Raw genomic sequence first — 24122 nt, 5'->3', positions numbered from 1 at the left:
ACACAGAGTCAGATGCTTACCCCATGCCTAGGACAGATGAAGCCCTAGAGCAGTTTGGTGGGGATAAGTATGTTACCACCATTGATCTTACCAAGGGTTACTGGCAGGTGCCCTTGACTCCCAGTGCTAGAGAGAGGTCAGCCTTTGTGACTCCTTTTGGCTTGTATGAGTTCACAAAAATCCCCTTTGGGATGAAAAATGCCCCAGTGGCTTTCCAGAGGCTGGTAGATCATATCCTAGCAGGATCAAGAGGGTTTGCCCTTGCTTCCTTGCTTACCTAGATGATATTACCATCTGCAGCCATTCCTTCTTTAGAGCACCTTCAGCATGTCAGGGAGGTTCTGGGCAAACTACAGAGGGCAGGATTGGCCATTAAGCCAAGCAAATGTCAGGTGAGTATGGCAGAGGTTTCCTACCTCAGACATAGAGTGGGGAGTGGTAAGATCAGGCCAGAACCTGCCAAAGTGGAAGCCATTTAGCCATGGCCTGCACCTGTTACCAAACAGTAGGTGAGGGCATTCTTAGGGACAGCAGGGTACTACAAAAAGTTCATCCCCAGTTATAGTACGGGAGCTGCTCCCCTCACAGACCTGACAAGGACAAATAGACCAGATAAGGTAGTGTGGACCACAACATGTGAGCAGGCATTCCAGAAGATTAAAGAAGCTTTGGGAGGACCCCCGGTGTTAGCCTGTCCAGATTACAGCAAATAATTTGTTGTGCAAGTGGATGCTTTGAACCATAGGGTGAGGGCTATACTTAGCCAGATTTCTTTAGAGGGAGAAGATCACCTAGTGGCTTATCTTAGTTGTAGGTTCCAACCCAGGGAGGAATGTTATGCAGCTGTAGAAAAGGAATGTCTAACCATAGTGTGGACACTGCAGAAACTTTAGCCTTATCGGTATGGAAGGAAATTCACTGTAGTTACAGATCACAATGCCCTAACATGGTTACATCAAGACAGACAGCAAAATGCCAAATTGTTAAGATGGAGCCTAGGGTTGCAAGCATATATGTCAGTGCAGCACTGCAGTGGGAGTAACAATGTCAACGCAGATGGGCTCTCAAGACAGGGAATGGAGTAAGGTATACTCAGACCTAACCCTCACAAGTAACTTTTCTCAAGGGCCACTTGAAAAACTAGCTTGAATTCTCCAGGGGTGGGATGAGTGGGGGAGATATATGAGAAGGCAGCCAGCCTAGCTAGCTAGAAATTTGTAGATAATTCTATGTCATTTGTAACTATTAATATAATCCACAGACTTGGTTTACAAATGTAAAGAGAACTATATGTTATACTGAGCTTAAAAATATAACCACAGTGCACTCTGCTGGAAGAAAGCTGATAAGTCAAGCATTGTATGACTGTTTGATCTTCAGCTAGGAGACAGGATGTTTGGATATGGAAATTCTTTCTGTTGTCTTGATTTAAGAGATAATTACTAAGGTTTTACATGTAAAATGTCTTTTATTGCTGTGGCTTCCTGTAGGTGCAGAATTACAAAAAGAAATGTAAATTTTGAGTTTCTGTTAGCCTGGGAAACTAAATCAGAACTGTTAAGAATGATGTAATCTGAAATGACTCAGCAGTACTGTGTTATCAATTTAAGGACAGAAAAAAGTAGAGCATTTTGGATTTTGTCTGAAGAACATCAACTCACCAGCACTTGCTTGCTCTGTAAATAAGATATTTATTTAAAACAGTGATTTCTCCTAGAGATATATAGAAATATTCAGATTAGTCTAGCTGTTTTCTATAGTTATGTCAGACTTTTCTACACTATTATTTTAAAGCATTTTCCTGTAATTTCTGAACTCTATAATGTCCTTGTGCTGAAATAATACGCATTGTCTTGTATTTTTATTATTTATTATTAAATAATTTTAAACCTTTCAACTGTGGCTGTTTCCGAGTAGAGATAATTTAAGCTGTAGAGTACTTGCATGTATTTAGTGATACTGTACTAAGCCACTCCAGAATAGCCTTAGCCCTGTGTTACACTTACTGTTTGGATAACAGTAATATTACACAGTGAAACTGGTCACCCTTTGGGAAGGGCCTTATTAGTAGTGGATAAGAGTAGTTGGTGGTAGTGATTACAACCTTATGGCCTGGCAGTAGGGGCATAGCTGGAGAACCTGTGCCAGCCTTCCCCAGGAGTGTCTGTGTGTTTGTACATAAAACAAATCTCAATGTGTGTATGTGTCAGCTACTTGGGCAGGGGCAAGAAGCACTGGTTGAACAGAGAGGGTACTGGAGTTTTGGCTCGATTACTCAGCAGAGATCTGAACCCTATAGTTGTGCCAGTGGGGAGTCTTGTTGGGGATCTGGAGAGAAAGGGAGAAACCAGCCCCAGACTGACTGTGATCTCTGTGTGCTCTTAGAGGAAATTGTACTTTACTGTGTGTGTGCCTGTTTTCCTTCCCAATGTGCATGCCCCTCACTGGTGCAAGTGGTGAGGATTGAGGCTCCTTGATTACGGTGCCAGTGCATGGGCATCACACTTGCAATAACAGGTCTGACAGGCCATCCCTTAGCAGTTTACTCAGTCCTGTCCCTTGAAAGGCATCAAGAAAGATCTTGTTCTTTAGTGTAGCTATAATGAAGATGCTCCTGTTAACACTCCTTCAGTGAAGCATGTTTAACATCTATTGTTTTCCAGTCTCTTCTTTTTCCCATGAGGAAGGGGACAGCTTACAATCACTGTGTAGACTGCACTGCCATTTCCAGTTTCTATTGTGAGCCATCATGCCTCCTGTCCTCTCTTGCCAGCCTTGTTTATTCATTTTCTATATTGGCATGATACTCTTTTTTATGTGAATGCTACTCTTCTCCCTACTATTTACTGTACTACCTTGTTTATAGACTGTGTACCATGGTATGTTTGTGTTCAAGTCATAGATCTCTTTATATCACATTTTTTACTGCCACTATGTCAGAAATGTAGTCTTCCATTAACTTTATTTATTTTGCTAATCCTGTAACCATTGTTTCTCTTTGCTTTCTGCTTAGTATTGTCTTTCCCTTTTTAGCTTCATCAAATATATATTGTCTTTATGTTTTTTTTCTTGTTCATTTATCACTGGACATCATCTCATTCTTTTCCATTGCTGGAGTTTAAAACACAAATCACTCTACTGTTTTAGAGGAAATTTTGGATTTCCCTGGGTTTTACATTTTGGTTTAAATTAAATGACAAAAAATGTATTTATTTTATATAGTCACCTCTCAAGGTAGATTTGGACATTTATTGTTCTTTATTTAATAAAAGATGGTCATCTCTCACACACACACACACACACACACACACACATACATACACACACACACACACACACACACACACACATATATATATATATATATATATATATATATATATATATATCTATAGTTACACTTTGAATCATCGAAAGCTTGAAACATCAAAATTCTGATCATCGAGACCAGAACATCAAGTTTCAAACCATCAAAGATTCAAAGGGAACGTAAAAAAAGAAAAAAAACCTCTAAAAACTATGTGTGCGGCTGTGTCCCCCACACACCCCCTACTTTAATATTTCAACTCCGAGATCGCACTACAGTGGGGTAAGGGAAATCTTCCATTTAGATTTCCCATACCCTATCTGCAATGCCAGCACACACATGGCACACACACACACAAACACACACACACAGTATGCAGGGCACCTTGCTGCCCTGCATAAACACTGACATTCTGCCAATTCTACTTACCTTACTCTTTCCCTTCCAATCTTCGATGTTTCAAAACTCGACGTTCTGGTCTCGATGATCTGAACTTTGATGTTTTGACCATTTGATGGTTTGAAGGGGAACCATATAAATATATATATATATATATATATATATATATATATATATACACACACATATATATATATATATATATATATATATATATATATATATATATATATTTATATATATATATATATTTATATATTCATATGAGCAATTTAAATATTGAACTGTAAACATGTACAGTTATGAGCATGTATTTTAGTTTCTGATACTTAATCTGAGAAACCAGTTTATAAAACACATCTACATTTACAGATTACAAACATTCTACTTTATGTGCATCAGACAAGGTTTAAAATACAAGGTGTGCTTCTGTCAAACAAGGGTCTACATCATTATTAGCTGGTGAAAGGTATCTAGTTGGTCTATATGAAATTATAGGAGTCCAGATTGAAGGTAAAGTTGGACTTAGTATTAGGCAAAGTAACGTTTAGCAGATACTCAATTCAGTATTAATATTCTGCAGTTCTTGAACAGAATCATTATGAGCCTATTTAAAATGGAGGTAGTAGATCATGGCTGTGTGGTCTGGCACAAGAGGACTAAAATACTATAGTGCATGTATTTCATGAATTGGGAGTGGGAGAGAAATGACTTAGTTGTCAACATGCAATGTGGACTGCTCCTGGATACTATATCAGGGGGTCTGTTATTAGCCTGCTGGTGTGATGTGCGAGGTGAGTGTGATCTCTAGAAAGTTGTAGGAAAGTAGTTGTAGGACCCGTAAATAATATGCCATTAAGAACTGCAAACCACCATCTGTCTGGAAAGGTTGGAAAGGCAGAAAGCACAATTGATACTGGGATGACAGAATGTCTAGGCAAGGACACTAATCACTAATAAGGTTGGTTCAAGAGGAGGTAGGAAACTTGGTTTGTTGTGGCAATAGGATAAGGGTTAATGTGGACTGACTGTTGCCAGGATATGTAAGGCAATAGGCACAAGAATCTTACAAGTGCTGGAATTCACACAGAGTTGGTGCACAACTCATTTGTGGCATCTGCAGGGTATTGGGGGCCTTTTCTTCCACGGAGGCTAAGGAGTGTGCACCAGAGTCTGCTAGACTAGATGAAAGAGGTGTAACATCACCTATGCTGTTAACAGCATAGGGATGGCATAACCCTGGGTAGAAGAAAAGGCTTGTTGATGGATGCCACTTAGTGCTCACCTGCTTATGTAATCAAGCTGTTTGGCAGAGCACTTTTGGTGGGGAGAAATTTATGCCAGCTTTTTAGGTATAAAATGTTGGGAGCGCCTTCAATGAAAGCCTGTTTTAAAAGCTGCACATCTCTACCTGTCACATACAGGTAAGGGTACACTGTATACCAACAGTGGTAGAAATGAAATATTGTAGCTTTCTAAATTATTTCTGAAGACTGATGCTGTATTTTTTAATTTATTACATTTTTCTTCATGTCATCATTGTAAGGTGTATTTGCTTTTTCATGGTCTAGCTGCTGCTGCTGGTATGCTTTAAAAGCACATTCATTGTTTGCTTGTCTACCTTAGAATTGCCTTGTAAATCATACCTCTCAACCTCTTAGCATAAGAAGCTTGGACAAAGCCAAAAATAATCAGGGACAAATGCCCAAAAATATGGACAGATTTAAAATATTGCTCATATAAACTTAGAAAGTTGCTGTAATGACAGGTTTTTCATTAGTACACATTTTCTGAAGTGTATGAAGTCTAAAAACTCAATGTCTGTCATTTATTGACTTAAATCCTCAATGATTTGCACAGAACCACAAATTGTATGAGGAACAGACTAAAAATATTAGACAAAAATCTGGACTTTCAGCAAAAATCTGGACAGTGGAGAGGTATCCTTGTAATAACCTCTTGAAGCTAGTTTACCTTTTTACTTTTGGTTAACTAAAGTATGTTTTTACATTAAGAAGACTAAGACTGCAATTCTAGTGTCAATGAAAAGTTAGACTGGTCTGTCTGATATCAGAAACAGACAGTGAAGCTTAAAGTGAGATCATTTCCTTGGCCAGAGGGCTTTTTAGCTGGATTAGTCACTTTTCTTTGAGTTTATAAATTCTGCTGCTCATTGCATAGCAGTATTTATCAGTGGTTTGTATAGATGCAGACACTTTGTACAGATGAGTACTAGGTAAAATTACAAGGGAAGTTTATTTGGAAAATTTAGTTTCAAAGAGCAGTGTGTTTGCATGTTGAGAAACACTGCCACACAAACATCCAAGTTAGCCTGCTTAATTCCCTGCTGTACCACCCTTTTGTAGTTCACCAAAAAAGACTTGACACCATGGATAGGTACTTTTTTAATTTCTCTTTCACTGTCTTTATAGATATTGGCATCCTGAGATAATGTAGGAATTGTATCACATTCAATGGCAACCATCTTATCCTCAGTGAAACAGATAAAGTTTGTGAAAGATGTAATTACATAATGCCATTGGAGACACAATTCTCACAAAAAAGCAGTCAAAGTAATAATTACGTTGTCAGTGACATAAGCATTATACCCACCACACATAGTACTAACCCAATACATAGACCAACATATGCTGAGGCACTTAAAAGCAACCTTCCTAAACACCCAAAGACCTCCTAAACATTCATGCTACAAAAAACAGTCCTCAGCAATCCGAAAAGTACTCAACCAAAACAACACCCAACACAGCATATGCAACAACACCATTTGGAACATCTTCTACAAAGCCCATAAGCAAGCCAACACACTATCCAATATTTTAGTCATAAGAGATTTCATTGTGAGTCATACAAATGGCCCAATCAACATGCTGAATAAGGAGAAAATCACAGTCAGTTGTTTATCAGGGGACAGGATCTGCCAAATCACACATGCAAACACACTCAAGTCATTAGACCACAAGTACCAGTGTGACTTAGTCATAGTCCATACAGTTGTAAATGACCTAAGACATATCTCCCTTGACAATATGAAGACAGACATTCTGGACTCTTGGACTATATGTCCAAGGCTTGCATGTGCCTAGCATTGAGCACCATTCTGCCCATTCTACTGCCACTAAGGACAATGGCACAATATGAACAAAAGATGATTGACTTCAATGATTGGCTTAGTTTTGGGTGTCATTCTGAGGGGGTACAATATTTTTCAGCATGGAAGGATATGGTCAACAGACCATATTGCTTTGCCAAGGATGGTCTGCACCTCTTCCTTCTAGGCTTTTGAATATTGGCTAAAACACTGTCCTCCCCCATGGTGCCTTTTTTATGCAATGCCAAACTGAAAAACCTTTCAACATACCAAAACCAACCCAAGGGAATCTAAAGGTGTTACTGCTTAGTTACAGGAGCCTAAACAACAAACTCCACTCCCTCTAGGCTCTCCTCACTCTGGAGAATGTGAACATCTATGCAGCTACTGAGACATGGTTTAAAGCAATGGAGGGCACTCTGCTTGTGTAGGGCTACAGTGTCTTCCACATATTTAGGTCAGATACTGCACAGGCAGGGACCAAATGTGGAACTCTCCCAATCTACATCAACAACAAACTCACCTCAAGTCTAGTCAGACAGGATGATGTGCTTGAGCTTCTTCATTTCTACATTTCCATAGGCAAAGTCTCATATCACATCCTTGCAAGATACAGGTTACCCTCTATGACCCAAGAAACTCGTAAGTCGTACTTGGACATACTGAATACTCTTAGCATTCCATTCAATGCTATAGTCATAAGAGACTTCAACTGCCCTACTGTAAACTGGGATGCTTACACTATTCCATATCTACAGACCCAGAGATTTCTGGACTTTGCAAACATAAATACCTTGGACCAGATAGTCCATAGGCCCACTAGAGGAGAAAGCATACCCTCCCCAAGCGTAGCATGCTGTCTGGTAATGTCAGACCATAAAGCTGTCTCCTTCATAATATAAATCAGTTATATGATGCTGGCTAATACCATAACACTTATAAACTATTCTAAGCCAAACGTCTTACTATTAAGTGGCAACCTGTCAAAATTTCAGCCCACCCCAACCCTGAAAACAAAGTTGCCTGTGTGGAATTCTTCACAGCAACCCTGTGCAATCATGTCAACAAATCCATAGAGACTGCTAACTCAAAAAATCAACCCTTCTGACAGAACCAAAACACAAACAGGCTGTAAAAAAACAAACAAAAAAAAAACATTAAGGCTAAATATAAGAAGTACTATGCCCAGAATGATAAAAAACTCTCATCAATATAAACAATCAACTAAGAGGGTAAAGTGACTATATTAAAGTCATTTTTGAGGGAAAGATAGACTCCCAAGCAAAGGGCAACTGTGGCTTTCTTTAGCTGTGTCTGGAAGCCACAGCTTAAAACTCAATGCCAAGAAATGCATTATAGTATCCTTTGGAGAGTTAGCCACCATAGGAAATTACCTCATGTATATCACAATCCTAAGAGTAGGAAAACGTAGTTAGGGACTTCAACCAACATGTGTTTAAAAAAGTAAGGAATTCATTCTATTTTGGTCAACATATAAGTAAAGGCATGGCATCTGGGTCCAAGGAAGTCATCATTCCACTATATTTGGCTCTCATCAGTCCCATCATCAAGTACAATGACCCCTTCAGTATGCAGCTGGCCAGGGACATGCAACATCTGGAATGCTCACAGAGGGTCCTCACAAAAAGAATACAGGGCATAAACAGCATGTCCTATGCAGATCACCTCAAAGCCTAATCTCTATACTCTAGTTCCTACAGACTTTTGGGAGGTGATCTATGCCTGGCATACAAGTCATCCTTGGATACCACTCTTACGGACCTTTTACATATCCACAAAATGATTAGCATCAGAAACTCTCAATCTAGGGATTTAAACTTTGCTTGTGAAATAAATAGGACTTGGAGGAGGGACAGGTATGTGTCCCAGAGAATTCCCCTTCTCTGGACCATGCCTCCCATCCATGTGAAATAGAGCTATTCCCTAACTCTATTCAAGAGATTCCTGTAACAGTGGATGGGAAATAAGAAATACACCCCTGATCCTGCACCTGTCTTTAATGGACATAAGCAACTGGTAAATCTTTTTTTTTTACTCTCTCTATTGAATAACGATGTGTGACACAGGCAAATATACAATTATATGAAAGTAATCAAACCGTATTAACAAGTTCAAATTTATAAAGGCTATACATCACATATATTGTTCAATATAATATAATATAATATAATATAATATAATATAATATAATATAATATAATATAATATAATATAATCAAACCAACATTACATAAACTGTTCAGTTCCTGTATTCTCTTAATCCTTATTCCTCCTCTAAACCATTTTTCTGCATGTATTGTTCCCAGAATTTCCATTTTCCATATAATTTACTCATACCCTTTTCTAGAGATCCCACTTCCTGTTCTTTTCCCTCTGTTACAATATTCACTACTTTAAGTATGGTTGGTTTGGACTTTGATTTCCATTTTCTAGAAATTGCTTGTTTGGTAGCCATCATAATTAAACTTAAGGCCTTTCTATGTCTAGGAAATTCAGATCTTGTATCCCAGCTGAAAAAATAATTTCTGTAGTTACACTCATTTGTTCAACCAATATACCTGAAAGAGTACTCTGTAGGGATTTTTTTAGTGTGCAAACTTATTACACGCCAAGAACATATGCTTCCAGGTACCTCTTTCTTCCCCATTACACCTCCAACATTTTCCATTTACCTGAGGAAAAAAATCTTTGGAGTTTGCTTGGGCTATAAAAGTACCTATGCAAACACTTCCAAGCAAAAATCCTAAATCTTCTAGATTTTGTTGCTTATTTAGAAGCCATACTTATGTCCTCCCATTGTTTCTTTGTGAGTTGCTTATCTAATCTCTCTTCCCAATATGTAGTGACCTCCTCAAATTGATTCCCATAGTTATCATACAATATTTTATATGCCCTACTAATTATCCCTTTTAACAGCAAGTTCTATTCTAGATTCAACTAAAAACTCAACCAGTGCAGGTATTTCATTTAGGATTCCCCTATCCCTTTTTCTTTTGTTGTACTCTGATTTCAGTCCCTGATAGGAAGGCAGTCTCTAGCCTGGAGTCTAAATGACTTCTTGGCCTCTTTCCATTCTATGACCTTTCCCTCTCTAATTCTTTGTTTGCATAACCTTGGTGCCATTGCCAACTTCTTCCAATAAATTTCAGCTTCCTCTTGCCTATTCTCTATACCCATAATTAGCAGAATCTCCTTTCTCCATTCCCATGTTGACATAGTTCTTAATTTACTTTCTGCTAATTTGTGAATATAACATTCTGTATGGCTGTTGTTATAAGGATCTGCACCCAAAATCCCACTCTTTCATTACTTCTTGAATTACCCCCCCCCCCCGCGCTTCATCATCATCCCTTTCTACTTTGACTTGTAGCTTTCTGATTGTGTTATGTATAACAGCCTTAACAGTGTAACTCTAATTCAAACCAGGTAAGCCTAAATCCTTGTTCTATTAGAAGGGTCAACTTATCCCACCTGACTCTTGCTCTGTTCTCCTCCTAGATAAAATCATTCAACTGTTTATTGATTACTAGCCATAACTTCTCCTCTGGTTGATAAAAATATGCCTGACCTGTGTATAAAACTAAAGGAAGTAAAAACATTTTTACTGTTTGTATCTTGCTATCCTTATCCATAGGCAAGAGCTTCCAGTTTCTCAGTTTTTGTATTATCTTTTGTTTAGTTTCTTCCCATATAGCCTTAGCTGCCATAACAGAATCCTTTTTAACCATACTCCTAAATACTTTGCGTTATCATGTCTCCATAAATGTAGGTGTTGCCAAGACAATTCATGTGTGGGTGCATAGTTTACAGCTGTAGCCTTTGTTTTATCTTCATTAATTTTATTTCATGAAAAAATCCTGAACTGTCTCAAAATGTTCCACACCACTGAGATGTCCTTTTCTAGTTCTGTTTTGTACAACATAATATCATCTGTGAATAAAGCCAACGTTTATTGAATACCATGCAAAATTATATACTTGAATTTCTGAGTTCCTTATTTTCTGTGCCAGTGGTTCTAAATATAACACAAATAACAAGGAGTAAGAAGACACTCCTGTCTGGTTCCTCTGTCCAGGTACAATTTTATGAGAGAGGAACACTTCCACTTTTATTTTTGCCTCTGATCCATATTCTCCTAATTAACCTTAATATTGCATCAGAAAATACAAATGCTTCCATTGCTCTACTCATAAAATCACAGCTTACTCTGCTGAATGCTTTCTCTGCATCAAGACCTCCCAATAACAGCAGTATTTCCTCACATTCTGCTTTTCTGTGGATCAAATCTGCTCTGTTGATGCTGTCAGTGGTTTGCCCCCTCCACAAAATCAAATTGATCCAGATCTATTAATTTTGGCAAAACCTTGGCCCTTCTTTCAGCTATGATTAGACATAAACACATTATAATCATGGTTTAAAATTGAAATGGCCCTATAGGAAGCTGGGTCTGATGGGTCTTTACTGTTTTTAACTATTACAGCCACCCCCAGCTTTTTTCTCAAGATGTCGGTACTTCCTTTCCTTTTAAAAAGGGTCTGGCGGCTTAAACTCATATCCCCACCTTAACTACTGATGGAACGCTGAGTTTCCATAGCGGGTTATAGTGTATACATTTATTTAATACTAACGTAGCTAATTGCGTTCTTATTATCTATTTAGTTCACAATTCCATCTCTACTCCCTTAGACTATCAAGACGCTTACGCTACCTAATACTAATGTACTGTTCTCGTATTACACTCTGCTGTGAGTATTAAGTTGAACCCTAACCTGATTCTTAAACTATTTCAGTTTATTAGTTACGCTATGCGCTTAATGCATCTCCTCATTGTCGCATTCAACTGACCCTGAAATTTTTACTATTACTAACAAGCGTTTTAATTCCTTATGGACCCAAGTAGCGTCAGCATAGGGGTGTGCTAAACTTATAACATCGCTGGATTTGTATCACGCGAGTGTGGCTGCCTAAGCGTAGAGCCCCAACTATACCCTATTTGAGTATACTGAGCTCTGGTGACTCGATTTAACGGTCAACCCCTTCTCCTCAAATCTGAAATTATCTGGTAACACCTAGTATTCTCTTCTGGAATTACCTGAGTCCCATCTCTGATCCCTAATTGCTGGAAAAAACAATAGTTATTTCTTTTACCACTAGGGTTATATGTTGAGTCCTACCTGGATTCTTTACTGATTTATGTACAACGCCAGGTGCTGGGAGTGATATCCCGTTGTACTTCTCATATACAGATATTGGATACTCTAGTGTATTCTACGTGGGTATCCATTGTAATTAGCCTTCCTAATACTATAATTAGAGCCCCCTCTGATAAGTTTACTTGGCAATGTGGGATGTTTGGTCACACTAGTGGACAACTATTACTAGCTTCTCACTTCAACAATGATTTTATGTTTCTATCCTATACTTGTGAGTATAATAGTGTAAAAGAATGTTTAGCTATCTATATTAATCTATCTGTTTTGTTAAGTATTATATGTTCTTGAGGTGTTTCTCTGCCCTATTGCTTGAATGATTTGTATCAAGAATGAAACGCTGATGTTACTAAAGATTTTTGGTACATTGTAACCTATTTTTGCTTTCAGTCCTTGCTCTATTTCACTCACTATCACTCTCTCTCTCTTTACCTTATAATAGAGAGGTCAATTGATAAACTGAAGCAAAGTTTTTCCTGCCTACCAACCTCCTGGAATTTCCGGAACTTCACCTACTGTGGTCATACCCTTCACCACCCAGTGAAACCTAGTTAATAAGATATTTTAAGTATGTCCTGTTTCCTTATTTGACAAGACTATATTTACTTTTGTATCTTTAGTTAAGCATCCCTCCTGAACTACCAGCAGCCAACAAATCCCCACCCCCCATATATACCACTATTTATTTCTTATACATATTTATTCCTCAATCATTTTCTGTTCGCCTGCACATCACAATTAATCCTCTTCTCCCCATCTGTGTCGAGCCCCCTGATCTGGTGACTGTCCTCTGCAATTACATAACTGGCCACAAGGTGGCACCCTTATCATTTCTTCTGCTGCTACTCCTCTTTTCTCCACTCATATGCTTATCTTTTGAATCCCTCATCCTCTCCCATTTGTCCTTTAACTCTAACTTCACCCAGATCTGCTTTTCAACCTACCCTCTCCTACCTTACCTTGTTACCTTAGACACCAGTATTTCTACATATTATATATCTACACATTAGCTACCTCACACTATCTCTCTAACCCACTGACTTACCTGTTAATTCTTCCCATTCACTGATTGTTTCCTGCTGTACTCCACCTTCTGGTATCTTCCCGCTCCGTTCGCCCTTCGGGCTCACTCCGCTCCCCTACCCTGCCCCCATTTCCCACCCGCCCCCAGTACGTCTACCTTTATACCCTCTTAACCACTCCCCCTCTATTTTCCAACCAACCACTTACTTGCTACTAGCCACACCTTTCTCATATCTCCACATCCACTAGATATAGCTCCGCCCCCTATTATCTCATCTCCTTCTCACAGGTAATAGCCCCTTTTTCCTCCCATCTCTACCTATACTTATTTCTACCTCTTCTTATCATGCCTAACCTATCCCAATATGTACTAGCATTCTCATTGCTGACTTCTTTTACCACAACCTACTTCCTTACTTTCTATGAACATCCCCTTCTCAACACTCTGTTCATCCCATCCAAAGGTACTACTATATCTCTTCCTGTCTCTCACATAAGCTTCTCTAATTCCACCTCCAACCCCTGCTACACCCAAGCTAAATACCATTGACTTACCCATATTAAATATTCTATTCTTAACAATCGAAAGTTACTTAACTATTACTCTAAAACTATCCAATATCACACTTTTACTCTATTCCACTCCCTAATAGATGGAGACATTCATCCTAACCCAGGCCCTAAGTTTCACTTATCCTATTCTAACAGTAAACAGTCTCATTCAACCCCCTGTTTATCAGCCCAATCCTCTAAATCACTCTTAATTGCCCATCTTAATATTCGTAGTATCTGCAACAAAATTACTCAAGTCCATGCTCTCCTAGAAGTTCACCATTTCGACATCCTATGCTTAACTGAAACATGGCTTAAACCAACAATACTAGATACGGAAATTATTCCCCCGGGCTACAATATCATTCGACAGGACCGCATTAAGAAAAAAGGTGGGGGGGTAGCAATACTTTATAAAGCAGGATTACAAATCAACAAAATAAACCATAAATTACATTCTGATAACAATGCAGAAATAATTATTTCAAAACTACAACTAAACAACCAGAAATCAGTTAACATCATTTGCACTTATCTCCCACCAGGTAACAATCAAAATAACTTAGAAGACCTACTAAGTTGTCTTTCCCTCAATTACCCACAAGAAACCTTACTACTAGGAGACATTAACACTGATTGGAACCTATGCAATAATGCCAATCAATCGTCTCTGATCAGCTTGCATGGTTTTACACAACTCATTAATTCTGGAACTAGAATCAACAAATCTAATAACAAAGAAAGTATCCTGGACTGGATACTAACAAATCGTCCACAGGATAATTATATAACAGGAACCCTACCTGATGACCTTAGCGACCACTCTCTAATATACATAATTAGACATAAAACAAATGTTAATATTCCCCCCCCAGTTAGAACTGCACGCAGTAAAAAACACTTTGACCAGGAACTGTTCCTAAATGAACTTAAACACTGTAACTGGGAACCTCTCAAGTCCCTTCCAATAAATGAAGCAGTATCCTATTTCAATAATACCTTCCTTACAATCCTTGACCATCATGCCCCTATCCGTAACATCAGAGTGAAAAATAAACCAGCAGTATGGCTCACAAGCCAGACTAAAAAACTTATCCTATCCAGGAATAAATCCTGGGCAAAATGGCGCACCTCGAAACACATAACTGATCATCAACATTTCAGGCAACAAAGAAACATAACAAAAAAAGCTATCTTACAGGACAAAAAGAACTTCTACATCCAACTACAAAAATCTTCCCTTCAACAACCTCAGAAGTTCTGGACTTCTATTAACAGGCTCATATCCCCAGGTAAACTAGACACACCACATCCACTTGGCTCCAACACTAATGACCCTACACAAACAGCAAATGCTTTTAATACTTTCTTTACTTCAGCTGTACAAAATTTAGCTAATCAACAAAATCCAGATACTGCCAACTTGCCCGCTACCAACCCCACACCCCTCCATTCCACCTAGAACCAATATCCACCTCCTATATCTCTTCCTTACTTCAAAAACTTAAACCTTCTACCCCTCAGCTGACAATTTACCAGGGAATACCTCCAACTAGGTGCCACAGCTATTGCCTACCCCATCTCTATACTTATTAATAGAACAATTAAAGAAAGTACTATTCCATCTATCTGGAAAATCTCACATATTATTCCTATTCACAAAGGAGGTGATTCTGCTGATTACTCAAACTACCGTCCCATAGCTTTACTATCTCCACTGGCCAAAATTATGGAAAAATGTATCCATAAACAATTAATTTCCCACCTTATCCACCATAATCTCTTATCCAACTGTCAGCATGGCTTTCGCCCTTTCCACAGTACTACCACTGCCCTTCTTTCCTTTACCAACTGTATCAACAAAAATCGCAACAATAACTCCCTGTCGTCAGCACTCTTTGTAGACCTTTCTAAGGCCATCGACATGGTCAACCATAAACTTCTACTTCACCTTCTAAAGTCCCTATCTCTCGATAATTCTGCCCTGAACTGGTTCACATCCTACCTGGATAACCGAAAACAAGCTGTACTCTGGCAGAATAATCTTTCTGAACTTCTTCCTACATCCCTAGGAGTCCCACAGGGCTCTATCTTAGGTCCACTACTATTCTCCATTTTTATCAATGATCTACATCTCTCTGTTCCCTTCTCCACCTGCATACAATATGCTGACGACTCCACAATCATTTGCTCAGCGTCTTCCCAAACTGAACTTCTTTCTCTGACGCAAAAATCATTCACAGCTATAGAAAAATGGTTCTTAAACCATTGTCTTCTCCTCAACCCAAAAAAAAAACAAATTATTACTCTTTACACCCTCACACTCATCTCCCCCTCTTCAGTTTACCTTGAAATCTAATAATGGTACCATTATATCTCCTGAGACTACCACCAAACTTCTTGGTATCACAATAGATAACCAATTAAAATTCAACACTCACATACACACTGCAATACAATCTACTAACAAAAAACTAGGATCCCTGTACAGAATCAAACAATTTCTTACTCCACTAGCCAGAACTACAATTGCAACAACTCACTTAATCTCTACCCTATTATATGCCTCCCCCATTTACACCAACTTGTCTCAAAACAATCTTAAGAAACTAGCCAAATCATATAATAACATTGCCAGGTTTGCCACTAACTCACCATATAGGACACATCACTGTCAGAACCTTAAACAACTAGGTTGGCTAGAGTTACCTCACCTTTTACAATTCAACCAACTTATTATTGCCCATAAAGTCCTTCATCAACCCAATAACACCCCAATTCTCTCCACACTCATAACACCATATTCCAACCTAAAAAAGTTACGCTCTACTAATAAAATGCAGATGCAAACATCTTTCTCTTATAACTCTGCAGGAGACTCTCTCTTTTCTAACTTTGTTGGGAAAATATGGAACCACTTACCTACTGACCTTACAGCTATTACATCTCTCCCTCTATTCAAATCTAACCTTAAACATTTCCTCTCCAACCACTGGTTATGTTCTTGTAATAACCCTGACTAATCTCTCCTCTCTTGCTTTTCCTATGTACTACCCTGTTTTCCTTCATACTTTTAATTTAAAACCTATTTCTTAGAACTGCTTTACTCACTGTCCTCTTTACTCTTTAGCTTCACAACCTAACCCACCTACCCAACTATCCTTACAAGTCTTGTCTTATCCTGAATGATGTCTCTTCTATCCTTAATTTCCCTACCTCCTCTCTAGTATTTTCCTTCTTATCATTTGAATATAATTAATTCCCATTGTGCTATGTACCAATCTTATTTTTCATAATGTATTGTGATACATTATTGTACTGTAAATCTAACAAACTTGTGATATTAAATGTTTTGTGTACTTGGAGCTTTTCTCCTCGGGCCTCCACTGAAAAAGGACATGTATCCAGTTGGACTAGCCCGGTCAACAAATGTAAAATAAAAAAAATAAAAAAATAAAAATACTGTTAAACAAAACCTTCCAGAGCTTTATCACTGTCTTCCCTCCTAACTTCCAAAATTCTACCGGATTACCATCTATTCCTGGAGACTTTCCTGCAGACTGACTATACATCACCATTTTATCTCATCTCCTCCTGTCTTAACTGTTAATTGTTAAGCCTCGTCTACATCTAACCTTGGTATATCTAAGTCTTTCATAAATATTTACATTTGTGCTTTTCTTGAGTTCCCCACTTCTCGGCTTTATAGAAATATTCATAAAATTTCCAAAATATCTCTGATTCCTTTACAGGATCTCTGGTTATTTTTTTCTTGTTGTAGGCTCCCTAAGTCTGGCAACAACCCTTTCTACTTCCTGTTGCCTAAGCTGTTGTGCCAAATTTTTTTATGCTCTGGAGTTATTATCAAAATACAGTTGCTTAACAGCAATGTTTCTAAACTCATGCTTATTATCCAGCTACTCCCTTACTGTGCCACTTCTTGTTCTGTGAGATTCCTTGCATTCAGTAATACTTTAACCTTTGTCAGCACTTCTAAATTATTCTTGTTACTTCTTAATCATATCTCTTTTCTTTATTTCTACCCTATTTTTAAACTCCACTTTTGTTTTTGTCCCATTCACTAGCTATAGCTTCTGTAGTACTTTCTGTCTTCCCTAATAACTTCTGAATAATTTCCACTACCCATTCTTTTTTTTATAACATGCAGGTGGGGGAAGTGTCACTGTGTCTCATCTTTACGTCATTATTTTGCATTTTTATCTTGGTAATTATTGGTGCATGATCTGAAATAGTTATTGCATATGTGTCAAAGGTCACAAATAAATGCACATGTTTTATTTATTTATTTATTAGCATTTGTTTACTGGGATGGCCCACTGGGCCAATAAGCGCCCATTTTCAGTGGAGGCCTGGGGAAATAAACTCCATAAAACATAGGACATTTAGCAGTATTAACAATGTGAAAATTTACACAAAAATATAACATTATGCAGACAATATAACATTTACATGAAACAATAAAAGCAAAGACAAACATTAGTAATGCATTCTTAAGATTACAAAAAGTTAAAATAAAGTGAAAAGGGCATAGTATGCAATAAATTATATTTGTAATTGTAGTTAAATTATCTAAAGACACTTTATTGATACAGAAATTTGAGATATGCATATATATGAGAGGAAGATTTCAGTCAGGTTATAAAGGGAGAAGGTTTAGTACAAGTACATATCTAATTAGTAGAGAGGTGTTCATGCAATAACATTTTGAAAGAAGCATGACTCTGAATGGTACAAATTACTAATGGAAGGGCATTCCAAACTCTGGCTACAACACAAGAGTAAAGTAGTTGGCCTGCAGGTAGGCTGGGCTTGTGGACTTGCAAAAGATGCTGTTTTTCAGATCTAATGACTCTATTGGGAAGATAGTGAGTAAATAAAGAGCTTAGAGTAGGGCAATCTGAGGGTTTCAACATTATTTTGCGAGCTCTAGTTAATTGCAGATTGGTGAGATAGTGTGGGTGTTTAATCTAGTTCAGAGAATGTAGGAATGTGCAGTGGTGGGTAGAATGTCTAGCATTTGTTGTGAACTTGGAGATCTTGTTATAACATGTTTTGAATTTAGTTTTTAAGGAGGACAGGAGGGTATTAAACTAGGGGGCTCCATAGATAAGAGAAGGAAGCAAATAAGTCATAGCAAGTACTTGTTTAAAGGCAGGAGAAGGGAAATGTTATACCTGTAAAGAATATATAGTTTTGATGTGTTTTGTTGATGTTGTGTTGTATGTGCAGGTCATATTTTAGGCTTTCAATTATTATGCCTAGCAATTTAGTGGGTTAACTACTTCAAGTTTTGTGTTACTCTGGGAAAGTATAGTGAACCGAGATTTATTTCTGGAAGTATTTTTCTCAGGGGTGAATAAAGTTTGGTTTTGTTGGGATTAAGAGAAAAATGGTTATTGTATAATGAGGTTTCTATGGAAGTAAATGCCAATTGAGTAATTTGTTGTAGACCTGATGTAGTGTCTGCAGAACATATAATGGTAGAGTCATCTGCATATTGTATGAAAAATCCCTGACTGAATGAAGAGTGAAAATGATTACTAAAGATACTTAACAGGAGTGGCCCTAATGTAGAGCCTTGGGGAACACCAATACAGGTGTGAAATGACGATAAAGAGTTTTGCCATCTAACTGCCTGCTCTCTGTCTGATAAATAACTAGAAAACCAGTGAAGAGAGGGGTTGCTAGACCAATAATTGAGATATGGGTTAGAAGAAGTAAGTGAGATACTGTATCAAAGGGTTTTGATAAATCAAGAAATAGGGTGGATATGATTTGATTTTTCCTGAGTCTCCGGCCTTATTGGCTGTAAGCATGAAGGATATTAAGGCAGTTGTAATTCTATGACCTGACATGAATCCACGTTGAGTAGATGATAATATTTGATTCTTAAGGAGAAAATGCAGGAGTTGCATGTGTATGCATTTTTCAGGGAGCTTAGAGATAGGAGATAAAATGGCTATGGGTCAGTAGTTTGAGATATCAGTCAAGTTGCCTCCCTTGTGAAGGGATAGAATAAAAGCTCTTTTCCAAAGTTTTGGGACATATGACTCTTGGATGGGGCTGTTGATTAGTATACTAACAGGGTAGGCAATGGCTTATGCAGCAAGTTTTAGATATTCAGTGGGAAGTTTGTCTGCTGTGGTAGAGCTGTGTTTCAGCTTAAGAACTAGCCTTTTTGTAGTAGACATTGGGAATGTAGTAAGTGAGAATGCGGGTAAAGCATTCATTGTTGATTCATCTGGAAATTTGATAGCAGAGGAGGGGGACTGAGAGGGATGGGACAGTGCGGCTAATCCAGTATAATTTGTACTAGAGTGGAGTTGTGGAAAATAAGCAGTGGTGTTAGCTATATAATTTATGAAGTGTGATTTGAATAGACTGGCTATTTGTTCTGGTGTTTTGTCTGGGTATAGACACGGATTGCTTTTGTGCCACAGTTGAGAAGTGATCCTATAGATCTCCAGAATTTTTTTGAGACTCTGCTTATGGTTTGTTTGAAGTTTTAAATGGTGTTTTTTGTCTTTGGATACAAGTCTTTTACTTGGTTTTGGAGCCAGTTGAATCTCAATAGATCTGTTTTTTTTATGTTTTTGCCACTGTTTCCATGTTTTATCTCTAGTTAGTATTAGTTCTTATTAGATCTGGTTAGCCATGGAGCTTGGTTGGTTTTCACCCTTTTTACTCTAGGGGGAGTGCAAGACTGTTGAATATTTCTAAAAAGGTTGTGTTCAAGTACTCCAGTGCATCACCTACAGGAAGATATTTTAAGTTAGTCCAATTTTTATTTTATTTTTTATTGTATTGGTGAATGTCTGTGGTTAAAATTGCTAAGCTTCCTAACATGTTTGTAATGATGTTGCATATGGAGGGTGGGTAGTGGTTGATGAACAAATGCTGGGATGAGGTCCCTTATAGCATTTTGGAGAGTACTGGCTGAAGAAATTTTAGCGAGGACAGAAACCTCGCCAGTCTAGGATGTATCCCTGTTTAGTACTACTATTATATCTTGTTGGAGAGGTGATAAGTTAAGGAAAATGAAATAGGTTTATACTTGAGGATGGAAATTTAGAACAAAAATTTAACCAGTTAATGTTTACATCACCCAGAATGATGGTTTCATTTTTAGTAGTGCTAAAGACCCAATATAGTATTTCTTCCAGTGTTGGTATGTTTTTGCTGGGAGAATGTTGAAGATCAAGTTTTTGCTTGAAACCACCACGAGGAGCAAAATTTAAATCTTTTTATTAATAAAAACAAGCGCTTTCACGCAACAAGATGCGCTTCATCAGGTTACAAATTTTACTAAAATTTCAGCTATTTTTATAGTGAAGAAAACATTTCCAATTATTCAATCAATTAGCAAATAAATCAAATGCAATTAAGATAGTTTATCAAAATAATGCTGATGTGCATACATTCAGTGATGAAAACCTGTATATACAAGTTAAAATACTTTTGAAGTACAGATAATTTTCATTATATAAAATCATATATATTCATATGGGTCAATAGTATGCATTATGCCTATAATTGATATAATCAAACTCCTACTTATAGTTCTCAAGGAAGTTATGCCCATATTTGGGAAGAAATCCCTTTTAAGTAGCTTGTCATTGCACATAGCATTTTAAATTCAACGAAAAGACAAAGCAAAATATACGCTTTCCCGTTTTTCATGTCAGTCATAGAACTATATAGCCCATATGACACTATAACATTAAAAACATAACATATTGTGAATTCATAAAATATTCTTCCACTAGAAGTCCATACCAAAAAATTAATTATATTTCACCCAATAAAAGCCGAAGCTAAAACTAAAAAGCTAGAAGAGCTGATAAATACATATATAGGCACAAGAGTTATACATCACTATTCTACTAATCTCTGTGTCTAACAAAATCATCAGTCTCTAGGCAACTCAGATTTATCATAATTAATTTCTTAAATAATATATGTTTTAAAGATATTATTAAATATGTCATATAACAAATACAAATATGGACATAAAATACATATATAAAAAGTTCCGTTGTGGTGGCAATGACATAGCAAATTTTAACTTTACATTTATTTTAAAGATGTATATTTTTAACACAATTTATTAACTGAAACAGATTAAAAACAAGATGAAAGACGAGATAGAAGAAAGTTCCATCACCCCTTATATATAGCCATTTACTAACATCACAGTAGAGGTAATTATAGAAAATTGTACATCACAAAAGATGTTATTATGTTATACAAGTTTCAATTTATTCCACATATTTATATATCTCAATAGTTCCCTATTTATGTAATTAATTAACATGAATGTTATTTCTTCTTTCTTTTTTTCTTTCTTTCTTCTAGAATAATTCAAGTTTGAAATATAGACTAGATCTCGCCATTAGAATAATGCAGAATATGTAAGATTCATAATCTATATTATATTTATTTCTAAAAGCACGTCACAAGTCTTACATTGAATAAGGTGATATAGTTCTAAAGAGACTTTTCCAATAAGTATATAAGCTAATCATATAGGATATATCTCTAAAAACACTACGTGTCAGTAAATAAATCTCAACGCTTTAAGTGTTTAGGAGGTGTTATATTACAAGGTAGCAAAATATATTCATGGAGTGTGTGACAAATCCAAAGAAATAAACACATTATCCAAACGAAAAACAAGGAGCCAGATCATAGTTAAAAATAGCTAATAATAGGCTAAATATAGAACGGGACAAGAACCATGCCAACAAGGGTATTGTAATGTGATAGCTCATGCAAGACCTAATAGGGCAGGTCGAATGCTGATCATAGTATTTAGTCCAGGTGGTATATGAGCTTTTAATCTCAAAATCCACCTAAGTTCAAATGTTTCCAAAGTGTTCATATGATCACCTTCTCTTCTATTAGGATTTACCACTTGCAAGATCTGAAATACAAAACTATGTTGAGGATGTGTACTACACATGTGTACTGCTGGGAGAATGTAAAGGACTATGATACATACATTTTTTTACTTATTTATTTTTAGGAAGGAGACCAGAATTTCGGGATTAGAAAATTGTGGGATGATGTATAGGAATATATTGCAGATGTTAGGATAAAGGATTGTTACACCACCTCCATTTTTATGGAGTCTACCAATGCTTATTGTATTGCAGCCTGGTGGGATGATTTCGGAATCTGTTATATTTGTTTTGAGCCAAAACTCAGTGGCATCAATGATTTCAGGTTTATTGAGAGCTATCCAGACAAGAAGTTCCATAGTTTTTCAAATACTTTGTAAGTTTAGCATTGCAATATGTAGGGATTTACAGGAATTAAAATAGATGGATAGTATAGGAAGGGTAGAGGAAGTAGGACTTGTATTGGGGTGTATATCTCAGCAAAGGGATAAAACTGAGAATATGGAAGAGTGGAGAAATTGATGTTGCTTTCTCATTGAACTGTCAATGTAGAATAGACCAGAGTGGGTAGAGTGCATTAATGGGATATAATGATTAGAAATGATTGTTGGGAGAATTGTTACTTTGGAGAGGAGTATTGGAGTTATTTGATAGAAATAGGGAGATATTTCTGAATAGCTTTCAGACAGAGTTGGTAGGAAAATTGTTACGGTTGTTAGCTTTGTTATACATAGGGTAGATTTGAGTGAAGAAAGATGTAGTAGAACTAGCAATAATGTAACATGAGTAATAATGTAGCAAAGTAAATGTGAACTAGAGGGAGACATTTGAAAAAAAAACAGTGCAACTGCCAGTGGTTAGGTGTGTAAGTTGTACTACTAGGATATGATTGGCTTGTCTGAAGTAGTGGAGTTATGGGATTTATGTTTAGGAGTAGTCAGGGTGGGCGGGTGGGTGGTATTTGGGGTAGTATAGGGTCGTGACGTGAGACCCAGCAGAGCAAGGGCAAATGGGGGGGCTGGACCACAGAAGTATCAAAATAAGAAAAAAAACAATCTGTATAGGTAATGTTACAGCTACACTGCAGTCTGTACTAGCCAGGATAAATAAAAAAAATGTATTTACAGCACCATTTAGGGAGAGCTTTCACAATAGTTGTAAAAAGAAAGGAAAAAGCTTCAGTACATTGAAGGTTCAAGTAGAGGAAGGGGATAGAAAGGCACTGAGGATGGAAGGCAGGCAGGTTAGACTGGGTTGTAAAGGAGAGAAAAGAGTTAAAAGACAAATATCGGGAAGAAACAGGGATCTAAGGCACAGAGTGACTTGCTACACAATATAAAGAGAAGACAAGCAGATAGTGTTAAATGTTGTTGCAAGTTGAGCAGTGGAAGCAGAATATACTATTAATTTGTAGAAAGGAAATAAAAGGTAGAGAGATGGTGACACCATGATGTAATTCAGACCCTTGGCAGTGTACACACTATACAGAGAAATGCACAGGTTAATGTTGTTTACAACAGGATATAACAGTTAGGGAATGAATCCTTAGGCAAGCATACTTTAGCTCTGTTTAGTGCAGG

This window comes from Protopterus annectens, chromosome 11.part0 (genome assembly GCF_019279795.1).
Source record: "Protopterus annectens isolate FY-2018-M chromosome 11.part0, PAN1.0, whole genome shotgun sequence".
In the NCBI taxonomy this organism is placed as follows: domain Eukaryota; kingdom Metazoa; phylum Chordata; order Ceratodontiformes; family Protopteridae; genus Protopterus; species Protopterus annectens.
This window is presented reverse-complemented; position numbering follows the sequence as displayed.